The following is a 19,958-nucleotide window of genomic DNA, read 5'->3' as shown; positions in this document are numbered from 1 at the left end:
TCACATCTGCATAGTACTTCCCAAATGTACTAAGCATATCCACATGCATTTTCAGCTAATCCGTGAAATAGCCCTGCAGTAAGGAGAGCGAAGCCCTAAGATGTTCAGTGAGCATCTTGGCATTCATCAGCTTGCAGGAGGCATGCAATCCTCAGACTCAGGTCTTTCTCCCACCGCAGGGCACTGCTTCCAACTCACCCACAGGGGAGCTGTCTTAATTAGTAAGTTTAGAGTAACACACTTAGGGAATGAGCATTTTATGTGTTGTGTTCAGGAAGTATTAAATTAGTACTTAATCATGTGCTGCCAAATGTGCAGGGACAATCACATGCAGTAACTTTAAATGTTTCACTTTAAATGTTAAACTTTTCTTATTGTGTCTCCCAGTTTGTTGTGCTGTCAGCAGCAGCTTTATTTCTCTGAGTTTACTCAGCTACCTACCAACTAGTCTTCCCCTTTGGGGAAGGCTGGACTTTCTTTAAGAGAATGCTTTTCCCAATGCATAGCACTCTCGTCTGTTTACATTCCCCTGGGACTTCTGGTTTTTCTCTTTGGCTATAAAGATGCAACAGGAAGTCTTTTTTTTTTTTTAAGATTTTATTTATTTACTTGACAGAGAGAAAGACAGCGAGAGAGGGAACACAAGCAGGAGGAGTGGGAAAGGGAGAAGCAGGTTTCCCCATCGAGCAGGGAGCCCGATGCGGGGCTTGATCCCAGGAGCGCGATGCGGGGCTCGATCCTAGGACCCTGGGATCATGACCCGAGCCGAAGGCAGACGCTTAACGACTGAGCCACCCAGGCACCCTAAATACAATAGGAAGTCTTAAAAATACCTTTTGGATGCATTTAACATTCTGGGAGAATGTTCTCACTTTCCTCTTTTCAGGACTGGTATCCTTCGAAAGTTAGGGCTTCCCTGTCCCAGAGAATCTCAGCTTATGTGTATCTTCAGATACAAGCTTTGCCTCGAACATAACTGCAAAGCTAAGTGGGCACACAGATCATCTCAGGGGATTTTATTCAGCAATCCGAGAAACACAATGTCCTAATACTCTCCCTTGACATTTATGTGAGTGAGCTCTCCCTGATTAACAGGAGGGAGAAGACAGAGATCAGACTGATGTTCCCAAAGGACTTAGCTTGTGAAATATGAGCATAACCACAACCTCCTACACAACAATGACCCTAGAAACCCAAAGGGACAGAACACAGCAACCTTATTCCCAGTTTCTGTGGAAAGTCAGTGCAAAACTCCTTGTCCCAAATTGCGTGATAAAGGAAATGTTACAGCCCCATTACTTTTGTGTTTTTTGTTTAGATCTTCAAAATTGAAAATAATCCCAAGGTTTCCTATGCCTTTCTGTAATATTTTCCAAGAAGATTTACCATGGTCCAAAAGAAGTCTGCATTACTAGCTGGATTTATAAAAATATCTGGAGGTGAACGAGAGATCACTTAATGTAGATATCTGACCATTTAATGCAGATACACTTTTCAGGTTCTGGAATGATCCTCAGCAGGATGAATGCTAATCTCTGCAAGAAGCCCAAATAAGGGGGAATTTCATGCCGAGACTAGTGGTTCTCAACAAGGGGTCCGTCTCAGATCACCAAGTATAGCTTTGCATGTGCAACCTGGTCATCTGCATTTTGAAAAAGTCTCTGGGGTGATTCTTATATGCACCCCTAGTTGAGAACCGCTGGCTAGAACTGATGGGAGTTAAACCTCTCTGCATGGGTGAATGAGAACAGAACAGAAATCTACACTGCAGATCTTTATGCTACAAAGAGGATCTTATTGCTCAGATAGGCTTCCTAAAGCCTGTAAAAGGTCCTTTTTGGAAAAGCAAACAAATAGACATTAGGACTTACATGTTGCAATGACAGCATCTCTGTGTCTGTTAGGTCCCCCAGGGCATAGATATGGTTGTGCAAGAGAGAAGTAACACCTGTGAAAGAAAAAGGGAGGAAAGAAAATGGGCTGGGAGCTTCAGCCTGACAGTCTCTTCCACCCAGTGGGACCCTCAGGAGCAAAGCCTGCCTGCTCAGAAACACGCATGTTGGGTGGGGAACGGCCAGGCACTTGGACCCGCACCAAGCTCAGAGCGCTGTAAGAAGACCATGACCACACCTCATAAGCTGAGGTGTCCCTGAAGGAGTTGGCAGCTGGAAGCAATGAGTCCTTATCTCCATTGTTTGCCATACTCTCCAAAAACTTTAAAAAACAGGTTCTGGGCTTTTCAGAATTTGGTCAGAAGCAGCTGGAATAGGGAGGCAGAACTAATATGAGGTCCTGTGCTGGAATTCACTGCCTTCCATGGAGGGACAGAGGGAAATGGAAGAAATAGGGAGACAAACTTGGCTCATTAGAGTTCTCTCTGTGTCAGGGCATGTGCTAGAAGTCAGGACTCGGAAGAATAGGGCATTAAGATTTGGGGAATCTTAAAAACTCCTCATGTAGGAAGTGAAGCCCAGAGAGGTTGTATGCTATCCCAGATCATCCAGAGAGGCAGGACTTAAGGGAGCTGGGTGGGCGGGGAGCGGTCAGCCTCTGCTCCACCCAGCTTCACGTCTGCTTGAGACTGACTGCACACCCCTCCTGAAACGGAATGTTCCTTGTCTGTTCATTCTCCGTCACCTCAAACTCTGTATGATAAAAAGAAATTGCATGTCTTCATAACTTTAGTGTTCTTGCTTAAGGTCTTCCAAACTGAAAATGATCCCAAAGTTTCCTGCACCTTATCCCCACACCATCATGTCCTGGAGGTGAGCTCTGTATCTAGAACGTATTAGTAGACAGAGGTGTGGATCCTTGGGCATCTGAAGCCCACAACCAGCTTCCCTAAATAGCCACTCTATCTCTGTCTTGCTTTTCAGTTACAGTGTCATTCAGGCATAAATGGAAAGTCATCAGAGGCCTTTAATTCCACCCCACAATTTGTCATCTTGACACCAGTAGAAAACCAGCAATACAGAATCATTAATTCTCTCCATTTATTGACTTGGGAACTCAATTGAAAGATCCACTGCTCTCCTCCTTCCCCTCTTCCTCCTCCTCCTCCCCCTCCTCCCCCATTTCTCACCCCCTCATAGATTTCAGGTTCTGAAGTCCTAACCCACCGTATTGCAGTAACTACTGAAGAGATAAGCTCTAAATCTCCCTGCACGTGAAGCCACAAGCTCTAGACTTCACTGAGTTGGAGACCACCAAGCTCTCCCCCCAGCTCTTCTCCACTCAATCCCTTGAATTCAGCCTTATTGGACCTTGAGAGAGAAATTATGTAGCCCAGCACTGCTAGTGGGTGAGCTGAGTCATGCCCTTGGCAGAGTCAAGGAACTACCTCAAAGAGACCAATATCCTTAGGTGAACCTAGAAGGGGTCTGACCTGACAGACGAGGTCTCCTTCAGGGGCTGCTTGCCCTCTGCCCCCCAACAAGTGATGGGTACCCCCTCCTCACCCCCCTCAGAGCCCAGATCATCTGGGGAGCGTTGGCTCTGCCTAATACCTGGGGGGAGCTTTGCCACCAGTATTTTCACATTAAGAAGCAGCAATCTCAGCACAGAAATAAAACTGTCCTGCTGACTCGCTCACAGCCTGTCCCAGTAATTGTTCTGAGTGTCATTCTGACGCAGCAGCCCCAGCCGAAGAGGCCACAGCGGCTCACCTCTTCCTGTTAACCCGGCCTAGCAGGACCAGAGCGTCCAGCACAGAGCAACGCGCTGGCCTTGAACGTCCTCTTGGTCTGCTCTTTAGAAGGTGTCTTGTTTTGAATACATAATCTGTCCTGTTCTTTCAAAGTAAGTGCTTTTGTAAAAGGTCTGGACTGTCCTTTAAACATATTTTTCTCTCACTTAAAGGGAAATGTATTTCTAGTTATTTCTAGTCTCTTTGTGGACTCAACTTTAGAAAGGGAGACAGGTAGGGGAAGGATGCTTTTGTGTGGAACTCAAAGATTGGTTTAAACTAGGGCATGCACATTGCATAGCTATTTTCCTCAGACAGCAGGTGGCCGAAAACGTGCATGTGTAGCTAATTGTTTTGAGCTTTGCTTGTTTGAAGTAGAGTGTAGTAAGTGGTTTTGCTCAAGCAAGGGAGTGCCAGCTTTATATGTGGCCGCAAACGAGACACCTCTCTTCTTGGTAGTGCTGGATTTAGAACCTGAATCTTCTTTCTCAGCAAGAACTAGAAGTCCCTTAGTACTGCTTTTTATCCTCTTCTGCCCGTTTGCATTGTGCAGAATTCTTAGACAACACAGCATCACTGGTATCCTGCTGCTGTCTGGGTCCGGCGCTGCGTGTCAGCAGATGTGGGTTCTGGGTCTGTGTGCTTAGTTATGCTTCCTTAATGAAGGTTCCTGTTTTACATGATTTCAGGCAATAAGTCAGTATTGTAATGATCACGGCTAAATATATACTGCACCATGAACGGATACGTATTTTCTTTTGTCTCTTGCAGATTTTTTTTTTTTCCACAAAGTAGAAATAGGATTTTGGAATATTTTATTCTCTGTTAAAGTTTTAGATATAGATTATCCATGTCACTCTGGCCTCATGAGCTGCTGGGAATAAGATATCAGACCCCAGAATAAGGGTCCTGGGACACAGGCTCATCCTGGTTTGGACGATGTAGATGGAGACATGGACCCGTCTTTCATTATTAATTTGGCACCTATTTATTGAGCACCTACTATATACCAGACACAGTTGTACTGGAGACACGGCCACGAAGAAACAGGCCCCTGCCCTCATGGGGATTTCTTTCTAGTTGGGGGAGGGGTTTTTCAGAAATTAAAGTAAGTGTACAGCACGATGTCAGGAACTGGGAAGTTCTACGAAGAAAGAGAGAGCAGGGTAAGGATGGGTGGAGAAGAGAGGACCCAGGGACACCCTGTGTTTGCCTGCTTTGTCATTGCACCCCACCTTTGGGTATAATCTCCAAAAACTCATATTATCTCTGAACTTGTATAAAAATCTATGCTCCCTGGCAAGATTATTTTATTTGGCTGCCAGTGTCTTTTGTAGTTGTTGTGGGTTTTATTTTGAGGAAGAGTTTGATTCTGTTGACGAATTTATTAAAAAACAGACAATTCTATATAAAAATTCAAAATCTGAGCTTCTTTTGGAAAAAAAAAAAAATCAATAGTTCTTACAGTATTTGGTCCACATTCTGCTTGGCAGTAATTGTCAGGAGGTCCCTGTTGGGTCGGAAGGTATATGACCTTCTGATTGTCATTGTTCCCATTTAGCTCCCCTCCTGCTGGCCTCTGAAGGCAGCCCTGGCTTCAGCCTGTTTTGATGCCAACCCTGCAATGCTCAGTGCAGTGGTGTCTCCCTGGATGGGCGCTGTGGAGCTTTCTCTTCCCACCTGGTCTCACATAGCCCAGCAGGGCAGGGGACTGAATGATTTCGTGCATGACAGTTGCAGGCCTAAGTTACTAAGATGCTTTTGGAGTTATGGGTCAGTTACACTCCTGCCTAATTAAAACTCAAGTCCATTCTCTCGTTATATCATCTTTTGTCCTTTATCAGTTCAGCCCACCGAAACCCTCCCAGACTTTCTCCTCCCCAAAATGCGATTAACCAAAGTATGTTATTTTGTTCCAATTACCATTTATTTCATTTCAATGAGCTTTTTCAGAGTATGATGCCATTCATTACCTGGCATCAGAGTGAGACCCCAGCAATTACAAGAGGCAGTGTCCTCTGAGCTAGACCCGATGCTCCATGGTGCACATGCCCTGGGATCCTCGGCTCACCTCCCAAAAATGTCAGCGTTCAGGAGTGTCCTCCTCCTTGTCTCAACTGGTTCAACCAATGTTTGGATATTTCCAAATGTACATAACTGTCATAACCATATGTTTGCAGTCCCCCTAATCAATACGTTAGTGTAATTTTCACTTAAATAACCTTTCCCTACTCCATAATGGATACTAGATTCTCTACTAGGTGATGCCCTCTCCCCTGCACGTGTCCCTCCTCATGTCAGAAGCACACGTCTGAGTGTCTTTTACAACATTTTGCCCTGGTCAGTATCCCTGTCAGTGAGGGGCAGTCTGACCCTCACTCCTAGGCTCATTTTCTGGGAGTGGATCTCTTCATAGGCACCCCAGGGTTGCAGCTGCCTCTACGCAGAAACCAGCAACTTTGGCATCAGCTGGGAGCTTAGAAATGCAGACTGCCAGGCCCACTCGGGAAAGGCTAAGTCAACATCTGCATTTTAATAAGATTCTCAGCAAATTCATGTAGACCTCTAAGCATTGACCACAGTATAAATTGTCCTTGGGAACTAAGTAATTCATCAAAACATCTAAATGGTCATTAGGGAAAAAGTAATCTTGCCGTGTAGTTCAACAGTGGATGTAGAACGTGGAAAAACCAATTAAAGTCACTAAAAAGCAGTTGTTAAATTAAACAGAATGTTATCACCAGTCAGCGAGCCAGGAAAGTGGTTAAAAGCTGACATGGGAGTCCAGTGGCCAACAGTTAGGGTCCTGTTTTGCTCCCAGCTATGTGACCTTGAGGAAGTTACTTAACCCAGTCATCTGCAAGTTCACCTGCTCAGTAGAATTGTCTGTAGGGCTTGGAAATACATTTTCGGCTGCCTGGGATCCACCAGTAGAGAGACCTTGCTTCAGTAGCTTTCTGCTAAAATGCAAGCATCTAGATTTCTGAAAAAATTTTAGGTCATTTTGAAGCACAGCTGAGTTTGGAAACCAGTCGCATGGGGATAATAACATGGGTTTTTGAGAGAACTTAATGGTAACACAAAGAGAAAGATTAATGTCAAATGCCTTACACAGAGTAGTTGCTCAACACAGGTAATGGTGAGGATGATGATGGGGATGGTGATGACGATGATGATGGATAATAGATTCTTTACTAGGTGATGGGGAAGATAGTGGTGGTGGGAGCAGTGATGGTGATGATGATCATGATGTAGGTTCCATTTACACACTTGCTGGATATGCACAAATCTACATTCCTTTTTCTGAAATATAAGCTTTACTTTATATATGGGTCTGTGTGGAAGCCCGTTAACAGAAATTGTCAGAATAAATATGACTATTTTATTCTGGCTGCTGGTAGGTCTGCAGCAGACTTGAATCTTCCTTTTTAATAATTCTGGGTGTTTTATTTTAATTTTTTAAAATTTATTTTTCATTGAAGTATAGCTGACCTATAATATTAAGAGGAACAAACTTCCAGTTATAAAATAAATAAGTCATGGGGGTGAAAAGTACAGCATAGGGAATAATAATAATGGTGTTTTATGTTTGCTTTGTACTTTCAGTTTTCCAGGTGCTTTGCCGTACATCATCTCCCTTGACATTCCGTCGGATCTTAAGGGGTGCACAGAGCTCTCACATGATCTTAACCTCACTTGATAAGGACATACAGAAGCAAGGGGCTTGCTTAAAGCTGCTCACTGCACAACCTGAAAGGGGCTCAGGTCTTTGGGCCCTGGGTCTCTATAGAAAGACTGCTGTACTTCTACTAAAAGCCCATATTAAGGAGAGTTTCCCTGGCAAATCTTTTTGGTTGAGTGCTGATGGATCTCCGCCAATTGTTAGATTAACAGTTATCTGGGAAATATCTTTGTTTCCTGGGTCAAGTGCTAATTTAGTCTTCTTTTTAGGTTTTTTCAAATCTGAGGAGGCCAAACAGAGTATCCTTTTTTTTTTTTTTTTAATGGAGAATCAATGACCACTGAGAGCAAAATAATAAAGGCCCACTTAACTGAAAAAATAACATAATTTAGGTAATTGTTAGAAGAAAATATGACATGGTCTACTAACCCTATATTATAGTACTTGTATCTGCAATTTTTCATTGCTCTACTGCCCTAAGGTATTTATTTTATGAAATGTTGCCAGGTGGCACTTTTCTACTTTCCCAGCCCTCTTGGAAATATCTGACAAATGCTCAGACTGGAAAGCTATGTCAAGAAGTTTTGCAGAATGTACTAGAAAGCACATCTATCAAACATTAAGTCAATACACAGTCTACTGACACCACACTCCTGGAAACCTCTACAAAAAGCTCCTTGCCTCCTCCACCACTGTTTTTCCTCAGCAGAGAGTTCAGCCCTCCAGCCCCCAGAACACGATATGTAAAAGTGTGTGGGAGCCAGGGCCCCCTCAGCTCCATCTCCATTGAATTATCATCCCTCCTCTCATCTCCACCAGCACTGGTCCTACCTCCCAGAGAAATGGCCACTCTCTACTCTCTTGGAAACCACAGGACCAACTGTAACTGTTATCTGTCTAAAATTATGTCCACCATGGTCACTTATATCCCCAAGGCCCTGTGGTGTCACTAGAGGGAGGGGTTTTTAATTACTTTCTCTCAGGTCACTTCCTCATTACTCACTGGGCTGCCCAGTGGTGTCTCTGTATTACTCAGTCCAGTAATCCACTTTCTGTTTTCTTAGTATTCATGTGTGAAAAGTATAATTACAAGTCAAGAAGGGGAGCACAATGTCTTGGTTAATTATTATGATAGATTAAAAATTAGAGCCCCAATTCTATATTATTTAAGAATTAAGCATCTAAAAGCTCAACAGGTGTGCCCAATGTAATCCACATTGCTAACCCATTTATATTGATTCCTCATCTGGAATCCTACTTTCAAGCCAGAGATTTTGAAATGAAAACAACTGAGGACACTACAGATACTTTCATACTATAGATTCATTCATTCAGAAATATTTGTAGAGTAGTTACTCTGGGCCAGATGCTGTTCTATACGCAAGGAATAAAATGGTGAGCAAAGCCAGTCCTGATTTTCCAGGCTTACAGTCTACTGAAAGAGAAAAGTCACTCTTTTGTGTTCAGAAGGAAAAGACCTATATGGGTGTTCAGAAGGAAAAGAACCTTGCTCTATGAGCACGCATAAGGGGGGCACTTTACCTAGACTGGGATTTAGGAAGTGTACCTGAGGAAGGGACACTTACTGGGGAGCTGACATATGAATTACAGTTAATTAGGTAAGAGAGGAAGATTTTCTTATTATAAAAATTAATGCCATCTGCTTTCAAGAAAATCTGACCTCATGATTTAATATGGAGAGGTGTGGAAAATAAAGCAAGTTAATACTTTTTAGTTCATCTTTCCAGAACAATCTTTGTAACATTTAAAGTGTACTGCTCATTACCTTGCAAACCATCTCCTGTATTTCTGGGCAACTGTTCTTCAAGTTATTGCACACCCTAGATCTGTAGTAGGCTCTCATAAATATTTTGAGAGTCTTCAAGGCAAAGAATAGTGACTGGCTATTTGCTTTATCCTACTACCCACAGTAATAAATGTGCAGAGCTAGTGTGTTGGTCACAGAACCATGTGTGGCAGGAGAGGTCTATTGAGCACCATACAAAGGAAGAATTACAGTTCAAGCCAAGTAAAAATATAGTAGAGTAAAAGATGAGCACCATAGTAATTTCTCCCAATTACTAATCCCACAGTAAAATACTGGAATAATTAATAATTAACGCATTAGCCTAATGTGTGTCAAGGGAGCAATTGGTTAGTAAAAGCAACCGCACTAAAAGCAGTATTTCCTAGAAGAGAGCATTCTCCTCTTTATCTCCCTTCTCTACACATGGCTTCCCTCTCCCCTCCCCTCAAAGGGAAAAAAAATGGATACAGATAAGTATTATGAATCATTTGTTGATTCTATTTATGCTCTGTAAGGCTCAATTTTAACCTGAGATCTAAACATTTTAGTATAATTGATACAGAGATCAGGAAACAAAAAGGAAAAATGTCGACTCTCTTCCTGTTCCAGAATTAACAATTTGTGTTACAGTATTACCACTAGGCATTTGCTCGTTCTTTCCATTGTTCATTCATTCTGTGAACCTTAACTGATTACCATAGCAAGGACTGTGGGGCCACCCAAATGAACAAGACACAAACAGATGTTTACATAAATATGGTTATGTGTGTTGATATTCCAAGGTTAGATATTAGTAGTTGTCCATAAAAGACTTTTGTGGTCAAGTAAGCTTGAGAAACACTGGGTTGAACAAACAGAATCTGATTTCTTTGCTGCAGGACTTCTCAGAGAGTTTAATGTGTAATGAGAGGGAAATTCAGAAATGCAGCATTTAGGTAGCCTTTTTTTAAACATCATCTACTAACTCATGATTCCTTGGTTATGCTCCGGGATTTGTACATCTAAGCAGGATTCGGCCTTCCAGGTAAGGAGGCTGATATTAGCAGGGCCAGTTAGGACCCCTAGCAGGAGGCACAGGGATCAGGTCACAGTTCTGACTCGGATGGAGGGATAGTAGCAAACCTCTAGTGATGAAGAGGTAGAAAACCAAGACAAAGCATAGTCACGTAGACCAAGCAAACTTGATGGTAGTTTATTTTATTTGCATTATTAATTTTAATAATATGAGATATTATTAGTAAAAACAAGACGTTGAGGGTCAGTAATACCAGGAATTTCAGCAGAGTGGATAAAGTCTATAGGCTCTTGCTTCAGACTTTTTAGGTTTATATCCATGTTTTGCCACTGCTGATTTCTCTGACCTGAGGGAAGTTACCTTACCTCTCTAAAGCTCAGTTCTTTCATATGTAAATGGAAATAACAACAATAATACTCACTGCAAAGAAAGCATAAACAGAACCCTTACATCAGATAACACAAGTATACGTTACAATGTATATAATTGCTAATATTCTATTTTGATCTACAAAAACTGCAATTTCATAAGGCTCACACTAATAAGATTAAAATGCCTTGTCTTTTTTCTGACACTAAACATGTGCTTTTCCTATTCTCCGACACCAGCTGGGGGTCCAAAAGTTCAGTTCATTTCCGACACTAACTCCCAGAGTTAGCATAGACCCTACAGCTTAAGGACTCAGTCCCACCACACTGCTCCCACTTTAGGCCCTACCTACAAATGGGGTGCCCAGGTCAACTATAAATTCTTCCCAGCCAAGTATAAATTCCAGGGTTCCCATGACTCCTTCCCCTGGTGTTCAATAATTTAGTAGAAAGACTTACAGAACTCAGAAAAACACTATACTTAATATTATAGTGTATCATAAAGCGTTCCAGTTAGCAGCCAGAGATACATAGGGCAAGGTCCTAAAAGGTCCCTGAGGCATAGGAGCCTCTGTCTCTGTGGAGTTGGGGTGCACCACCCTCTTGGCATATGGATTTATTCACCAACTTGGAAGCTCCCCTGAACCCTGTCATTAGGGGTTTTTAATGGAGGTTTCATTAGGTAGGCGCGATTGATTAAATCATTGGCCATTGGCAATTGATCCGAAAGTTCAAATCTTCTGATCACATGTTTGGTTTTTCTGGTGACCAGACCTATCCTAAAGCTCAGGGCCCACAAAGAGTCACCTCATCATCATAAATTCAGGCATGGTTGAAAGGGGCTTATACAAATAAGAGAAGATGATCTTATCACTCAGGAAATGTGCCAGAAACTGAGGACAAAAACCAAATATATACCTGAAACCACACACCTCTTACAAGAATAAAGATAAATACATATCTCCTAAGAAATTCTCAAACTGAATCAAACTACAAAATTTATGTATATCACATTTAAAGATTTATTTATTTGACAGGGAGGGCACACAAGCAGGAGGAGCAAGCAGGCAGAGGGAGAAGCAGACTCCCCACTGAGCAGGGAGCCCGATGCGGGGCTCGATCCCAGGCCCTGAGATCATGACCTGAGCTGAAGGCAGACACTTAACTGACTGAGCCACCCAGGTGCCCCATGTATATCATATTTAAAAAAGATGTGTATAAAGTAAATGATTAAGAGAGACAAGTGAGAAATAAAAAAAATAATAAAAGTCAGCTTACTATCAAGTCAAGTACTGTTTTCTGGGAAAAGGTTCTTAATGTGACAAGGATGATAATATTATATTGATGAAAATTACAGTCTCCAGTGAAAGAGCCACGAACCTCTATGCTCCTCCTAATAATATAGCTTTGAAATAGGTAAAGCTGCAGGAAATGAACAGAAATGTACTTCTGTTGAGAGTTTTAACTTATTCTTTGGCATGCAAATGTGACATAAATATTATTACACAGAAGCCAAATAATATATAAAGTTAAAAATTATACCAGGTTTTGGCTCTGCATGATGGTTTCTGATTCTATATGCAAGAGGCTTAGAAATTTCCACTCCATCCTAACCAATAGGAAGCTGAACAGACTGAAAAATCAACAACTCCTCCTGAGTATTTAAGAGAGAGGAAGACATAGGGCAAACTGCTGCCCCCAGGACTGGTGAGCAGGACTGGCAAATACAGGGAGTCATGGCTTACCAGAGCAAAGACTCATGAGAAGAAACAGCCACAGGAATCATGCTGAGTAAGAAAACCTGTACTATAATTGATGAACTGCTGGAGGCTCAGTGCAGACAACTCTGAGAATTAGAAACTCCAGGGACCTAGTCTTAGGGGGCCACCATGATTCTGAGAGATTTATCTCCAGGAGCTCAACCAGGTTCTGACACTAAATATCAGGAAAAAATACCCTCATAGTTCTGGCAGAGGGAGGGGAAAAGGAACATCTTGAACTACCTCAGAGCACTCTGTTCTTCTTAACAAAGCCTGTCCTCAGTGGAAACTAGTTAACCAGAGTCTAACCTGCTGGATTATTACCAGAGCCTAAGTGACCGGGGTGCGGGGGGGAGGAAGGAAATACCCAACTCAGCCCCCTCTAGCTATCCTGTCTCACCTAATGGAGGAGAAAAATACAGAGAAACACTTGTGAAGTTGTTGGGAAGCAAGAATTTGTGTCCCTTCAAAGGTCCATCTAGCTGGACTAAGGATCAAATTGACATGAGGCAGATTAACAGGGGGACATCAAATTTAGTAGTGTACATATGGGGAATCCACACAGACATGGGAATTCCAAAGACAGTCAGGAAAAAAATGAGGTATATATGCCATTCTGAACTAAGGAAAAAGGGGTAAGGGCTTAGGATTTCAGAGGATAGGAGCATCCCTACCTCTAGGAATCTCTAACATTCCTATCTTCTTATCACAGATGTTTGGTAATTGGACATTTGTCCTACCATACAGATGAGTAACTCGGATAAAATTTCTCTCTGCTAATAACCCTTATTCTGGGAAAGACCCCCAACTTAGATTCTTCTGTGATGTTAAAGGAAGGGAAAAAGTTTCTCTTGAGCCCACAGGTTCTCAAGTGCCTTCAGCTCAAAATAACCCACATGTCAAAGTGTCCTGAACCCCTTCAAACTTCACACTCTCACTTAAAAGACAGTTCTAATCATTGGACTAAAGAATGTTCTCCTTCCCCCCATCTCACCACCACATTACTAGCGGCTTATTTACAGCAGTTCCTTTTACCCAGTGTATCATGTCAAGCTATCAGGGAAAAGATGACAAGGCATACTAAAAATTAAAAAAAAAATACAATTTGTGGAGACAGACCAAGCATAAGAACCAGACATGGCAAGGATGTTAGAATCCTCAGACTGGGAATTTAAAACAATTGTGATTTATATGCTTTCTCCAAGATTTATATGCTAAGGACTCTAGGGAATAAAGTAGACAGTATGCAAGAACAGATAGGCAATGTAAGCAGAGAGATTAAATCCTAAGAAGAAATGCTTGAGATCAAAATTGCTGTAACAGAAATGAAGGATGCTTTTGAGATGGGCTTATTAGAAGAGTGGTCGCTGCCAAGGAAAGAACCTCTGAGCTTGGGGATATCTCAGTGGAACCCTCAAAAACCCGAAAAGGAAAGAGAACAAAGACTTAAATAAAAAAACAACAACAGAGCATAATATCCAAGGATTGTGGGACAACGTACATGTCATGGGAATACCAGGAGAAGAAAGAGAGTAAAGAGCAAAAGAAATATTTGAAACAATGACTGAGAATTTCCCCCAAATTAAGACACTAAAACCATAGATCCAGAAAGTTCAGAGAACACCAAGCAGAATAAATACCAAAAAACTACACCTCGGCATATCAAATTCAAACTACAGAAAATCAAAGATAACTCTGAAAGAAACCAGAGTAAAATAACACCTTAATCTGACTTTTCCTCAGAAACCATGCAAGCAAGAAGAGAATGGAGTGAAATATTTAGTGTTTAGACAAAAAAAGCCACCAAACTTAGAACTGTACTTTTCTCTTTCAAAAGTTTTCTCTTTCAAAAGTGAAGGGAAAATAAAAACTCTCAAAAACTGAAGGGATTTGTTGCCTGTGGACACGTCTTGAAAGACATGTTAAAAGCAGTTTTTAGAGACAAGGAAAATAATCTAGGTCAGAAACTCAGATCTACATAAAGAAGGGAAGAGCATTGAAGAAGGAATAAGTGAAGGTAAAATAAAAACTTACTTTACTTATATTTCTTATTTTTCTTGTATTTCTTATTCTTAACTGATCTAACAGGAAACAGTTTGTTCAAAGTAATAATAGCAACAATGTATTTGATTGTATATGCTTATGTGGGTATATTATGTATATGCACATATATATGTATATACTTATGTATGCTTATATGTGAGTGAAATGAATGACAGTAATGATACAATAGAGAGAAGGAAGGAATCAGGATTCTTCCTAAAGTACTCACACTACCCATGAAGTGGTACGGTGTTATTTGAGAGTAGAGTTAGATTAGTTGTAAATTTACATTGGAAACACTAGGACAACCAAGAAAACAAGTTAAGAAAGGAGAAAAAATGGAATCACATAAAATCCCTTTTTAAAACCACAAAGAACAGAAAAAGAGTGGAAGACAGAAATAGACACAAAGAATAAAGGCAACAAATAGGAAGCAGTAACAAAAATGGTAAATATTAATCTAAAGTATCAGTAATCATTTTGAAGACCAGTGGTCTAAATGTACCAATTAAATGTCAGAGATTATCAGAGTAGATCAAAAACTGGACCCAGATATATGCTGTCTACAAGCAATATAAATATAAATATAAAGGGATATATAGATTGAAAGTAAATGGATGGAGAAAAATACTAACACTAATCAGAAGAAAGCAGGAGTAGCTATATTAATTTCAGACAGCAGAATTCAAAGCAAAGAAAGTTATCAGATATAGAGAAGGACATTACATAATGATAAAGGAGTCAGTTCCCCAAGAAGACATGACGATCCTTAATGTGTATGCACTTAAAACACCATGTTAAACTGCATGAGACAAAAACTGCATAGAGAAATAAATGAGTCCATTATCACAGTCAGATCTCTCAACACACCCGTCTCAGAAATGGACAGGTCCAACAGGAAATCAGTAAGGACAGTCGAGCTCAACTGTCAGATACTGACAGTCAGTCTAGTGGATGCAATTGAGACCTACAGACGACTTCATCCAACAGCAGAACATGCATGCTTCTGAACATGGAACGTTCACCAAGATAGACCACATTCTGGAGCATAAAACACACCTTAACAACTATGAAATAATAGAAATAATACAATAGCTGCTATCAGACCACAGTGGAATTAAGCTAGAAATCAGTAACAGAAACTTAAAACCACCAGCTGTGTGGAGATTAAACAAGCGCTTCGAAATAACACATGGAAAAAGTGTTTGTTTTTAGGTGGGGAGGGGAACAGGGAGAGGGAGAAAGAGAATCTTCAGCGGGCTCCACTCCCAGGGCAGAGCCCCACAAGGGGCTCGATCTGACAACCCTGAGATCATTACCTGAGCCAAAATCAAGAGTCAGATGCCTAGCCAACTGAGCCACCTCAGACACCTATGGAAGAAATCTTAAGAGAGGTTTTAAAATATTTTTAACTAATTGAAATTGAAAACCAACTTACCAAAATTCACGGACCGCAACACAAGCAATGCTTTAGTATCAAATGGGTCTATTAGAAAAGAAGAAAGACCTAAAATCAAAAATCTAAGTTCCCATCTTATGAAACTAGAAAAAGAACAGCAAATCAAAGCCAAAGTAAGCAGAAGAAAATAAATAATAGGAATTAGGGCAGAAATCAATGAAACAAAACAGATAATTAATTGAGAAAATCAATGAAACCATAATGATTACAATTACAATTCTGCTCACAATACAATTAGACAATAAGGTTTTTAAAAATCCCAACAATTTTTAAAATTGAAAAATAATTGTTGGTCAAAGAAGAAATTAAGGCTATAATTTTGACTATTTAGGAAATAATGCCAATGTGATTATTATACATTGAAAGTTGTCAAATATTGCTGAAATTATTTATAGGGAGAAAAGTCACAATTATGTTTTATTACTTAAAATCAAAGAAAAGAAAATTACTAAACACCCAGATGAAGAAATTAGAGAACCCCCAGCCAAACAAACCTAAATTTAGAAAGAAAAATTAAATAATTAAAATATAAGAAGAAATTGATGTACTAAACATAAAATACAGATAAACAGTGGCATTGATAAATAAATAAATCTAAAAGCATTTATTTGGGGGAAGGCAACATTCTGGCAGACAGACCTAATTAAAGAAAACAAATATCCATGATTAGAATCAGAAAAGGCATATAAAATTACATAAAGTTCAAAGAGATTATAATAACAGAAGTTTTTCTGTTCAAAATTGTAATACTATATTTTAAAGACTTGGATTAATTTCTTTTTTTTTTAAGATTTTATTTATTTATTTATTAGAGAGCGAGCGAGAGAGAAACAGCATGAGAGGGGAGAGGGTCAGAGGGAGAAGCAGGCTCCCCGCTGAGCAGGGAGCCCAGTGCGGGGCTCCATCCCAGGACTCCGGGATCATGACTTGAGCCGAAGGCAGTCGCTTAACCAACTGAGTCACCCAGGCGCCCGACTTGGATTAATTTCTTAGAAGGGGAAAATTACCATATTTGCAAAGTAGAAAATTTCAAAATACCAAAATCATGAAGGAAATTATAAAACTTGCCAGAGAATACCTATTAAAGTTTCTAGAACCACACCATTTTAGAAATGGATATTTATACACCTTCAGGAAATACATAATTCACACGATAATTATCAGAGACGAGTAGTAATTATCCATAGTAGTAATCAGAGAAGATAAAACACTTGTCACTTTATTTTTGGGGGCTCTCGTAACCAGTGTCCAAACCTACAAGGACATCACAAAGTAAGAAAACTAGAAACTGACGTCTTTCATAAATATAGGTGCTAACATCCCTTTAGATCATTAATAATCAAAATCAACAATCTATAATTCATTCCTGTATTTAAAAGGTGCTTATTGAGTTTCTCTAATGTGCAAGCCATTCTGCTAAGCATGATGAATACAGGGTCACTGCCCTCAGGGAGCTTCCTTTCTAGTGGGGAAAATAGATACATACAAGTAACTACAGAACTGGTTACCTGATTGAGATAAATGCTGGGAGACCCACTATGGGCTAGGACAGTGCGTGATGAGGTGACTTGCTCATGGGCTCAGGAGTTGAGAGCTGTAGTTCAGACCCAGAGCACCAGGGCTGGAATCCAAGCTTTATTAGCTATGAAAGCTTTAACCCAGTGATCCTTAACGGGAAATTAATTTGCTCCCCAGATGATATTTGTAATGTCTGGAGACACATTTGCTTGTTACAACTCGGGAGGCTGCTATTGGCATCTAGTGGGTAGAGGTCAGGGATGCTGCAGTGCACAGGACGGCCCCCACAACAAAGAACTGTCTGGCCCCAAATATCAATAGTGCTGAGGCTGAGAAACACGAGTGCATGACGATGAATCCCCAATATGTTGCTCCAGCGGGGGACAAAGAGCCAGCACCATATATCTAACTGTTCAGTAGGTCTTTCCATTTGGAGCTTCAAACTCAAAATATGTCATCTTCCTCTGAAAATCTTGCCTCCTTTTGTTCATTTTTTTCAGTAAATGACATCAGCACATACCCATCTGCTCACACGAGAACTCTGAGTGCCATCCTTTCCCTCACCATGGAAATACTATCTTCAATAAAATTCTGACAACCTACCTCTTAAATATCTCTTGAATCCACCTACCAAGCTCCGTTGTGGGGCTTCTGTTTACTTCTCCAGTCTTCTTACCACTGCCGTTTCTGCCCCTCTTGGAACAAACATGCTGGGAACCTTCTCTCTTTTAGTTGTACTGGCCACAGGGCCCTCACATATTCTCTCCGGGGCTAGGACATTTTGGCATTGCCTACAATCGCACGCACTTCACCTGCTGAACTCATTCAGGTTTCAGTGTGGATGTCATTTCCTCCAGGAGGCTTTTAATGAAACTTCAGGCCTGTGGCCATCTGCTACTCTTCCTTGGCACCTTTGACACGGTACAAACTTTATTCTAGAGTTATATGAAATTAAAGCTTGGGAAGGATTTAGGTTAGGAAGACAATTTCAGTATAGGAGTGAAGGAACTGGAGAGAATACTTGCAGAGCTAAATAAAATAAATTAACAAGAAGGGCTAGTTCACCCATCCATGAATACACCAAGTCTAAGGAACAACCAGCACATAGAACACTGGGGCGTTTCTAGAGCTCTTGTCACAGCTGCCCGAAGTCTGTAATGTCTGATAACACACGACTGATCTAATGAAGCCAAGAAAATAAAGCAGTGGTTTTTTACTGGGGGAGGGGAGGTGGTGGCCTAAGGGGACAACTGGCAATGTCTGGAGGCATTTTGGTTTTCACAGTTGGGTGGTTGTTGTTGGCATCTGACTTGCAGAAGCCAGGAACCCTACAGTGCCCAAGACAGTCCATAATAAAGAACTATCTTGCTTAAAATATAAAGCAGGGCTGAGGAACGCAGTAAACATGGGCTAGGACAGTGCGTGATGAGGTGTTGGTCATGCACTCACGTGCATGTGTGTTGGCACAGCATGGCACCTATCTCCTCCAGAGCAGGTGGGCTGTCTCCTCCAGAGCAGGTGAGCTGTCTCCTCCAGAGCAGGTGCGCTAAGAGACCAAGGTAGAAGCTACAATGCCTTTACGACTTAGCCTGAGAAGTGTCACTCCTGCCTGATTGTACTGGTCACACAGACCAGCTCCGACTGTGCAGAGAGGTACTTTGTAACGCTGTGAAACACCAGGAGGTGAGGATCCCTGGGAATCGTCTATGAGGCTGGCTTAAAATCTACAAAAACAAGTACAGATATTAGAAAATAAATCACTATAACATTTGGAGATGTCAGTTGTCTAAAAAAATGGTCAACTGAAATATTAGAATTAAAAAGAGTTAAATAATGTGACAAGAAACAAAACAGATACATATAATAGATGTCAACAGATTTCATCGAAACTAGTGATATAAAGTTAGAAAATACGAGGGAAAGAAAATCCAGTCATAAAGTATCTAGAGCTAGCTGCAAAAAGAAGTCCATGGAAACCCTTTGAAGAAAAATATAAAATTTCACAAAGAGACTTAAAAAATTGGAATATTATTGAGAGTTACATCATGTGGCTGGGATGGAAACACCGAACTTTACGTAACTTCATTCTTCACAAATTAATATATAGACTAGATACAAATCTAAGCTCCAAGGAGAGAGATTTATATAAATATAATTTCCTATATGTTTTATTGTATATGTATTTTATTAAATAATTCCAGAAACTATCTAGATGAATAAATGGAACAACATAACCAAGAAACTTTAGGGAAAGAAGTGTGGATGTTCGGTTTAACATTAATATATTCTAAAGTAATTTGAGGTGTGTTATTAGTACAGTAATATAATGGAAGATGAGTGAAACTATGTAAATAGGCCAGAAATTGACCCAAGTATAAATTTTGTAAATAATGATGAAATTAAAACTCTTTGAATAAAAAATATATTACACAATAAATATTAGACACAATCAACTAACTACTTGAAAAAACTTAATCATTTTCTCCATTAGCCATACACCAGTTCCTAATAGATTTACATTAAATATAAAATGTGAAACCATAAAGAGTCAAAAGAAAATATGGATGAATATTACCTTGAATTGGTGAGAGAAACATCTTTTAAGCATAGAATAACAGAAT

The 19,958-nt window shown here is 40.5% G+C and overlaps 1 protein-coding gene across 5 annotated transcripts in view; it reads left to right on the top strand.

The window, feature by feature from the left end:
* Positions 1–19,958, top strand: part of HECW1 (HECT, C2 and WW domain containing E3 ubiquitin protein ligase 1) — a 430,747-nt gene that overhangs the window by 132,920 nt on the left and 277,869 nt on the right. The window lies entirely within an intron of this gene.

Source organism: Halichoerus grypus, chromosome 12 (genome assembly GCF_964656455.1).
Source record: "Halichoerus grypus chromosome 12, mHalGry1.hap1.1, whole genome shotgun sequence".
In the NCBI taxonomy this organism is placed as follows: domain Eukaryota; kingdom Metazoa; phylum Chordata; class Mammalia; order Carnivora; family Phocidae; genus Halichoerus; species Halichoerus grypus.
This window is presented reverse-complemented; position numbering and strand designations above follow the sequence as displayed.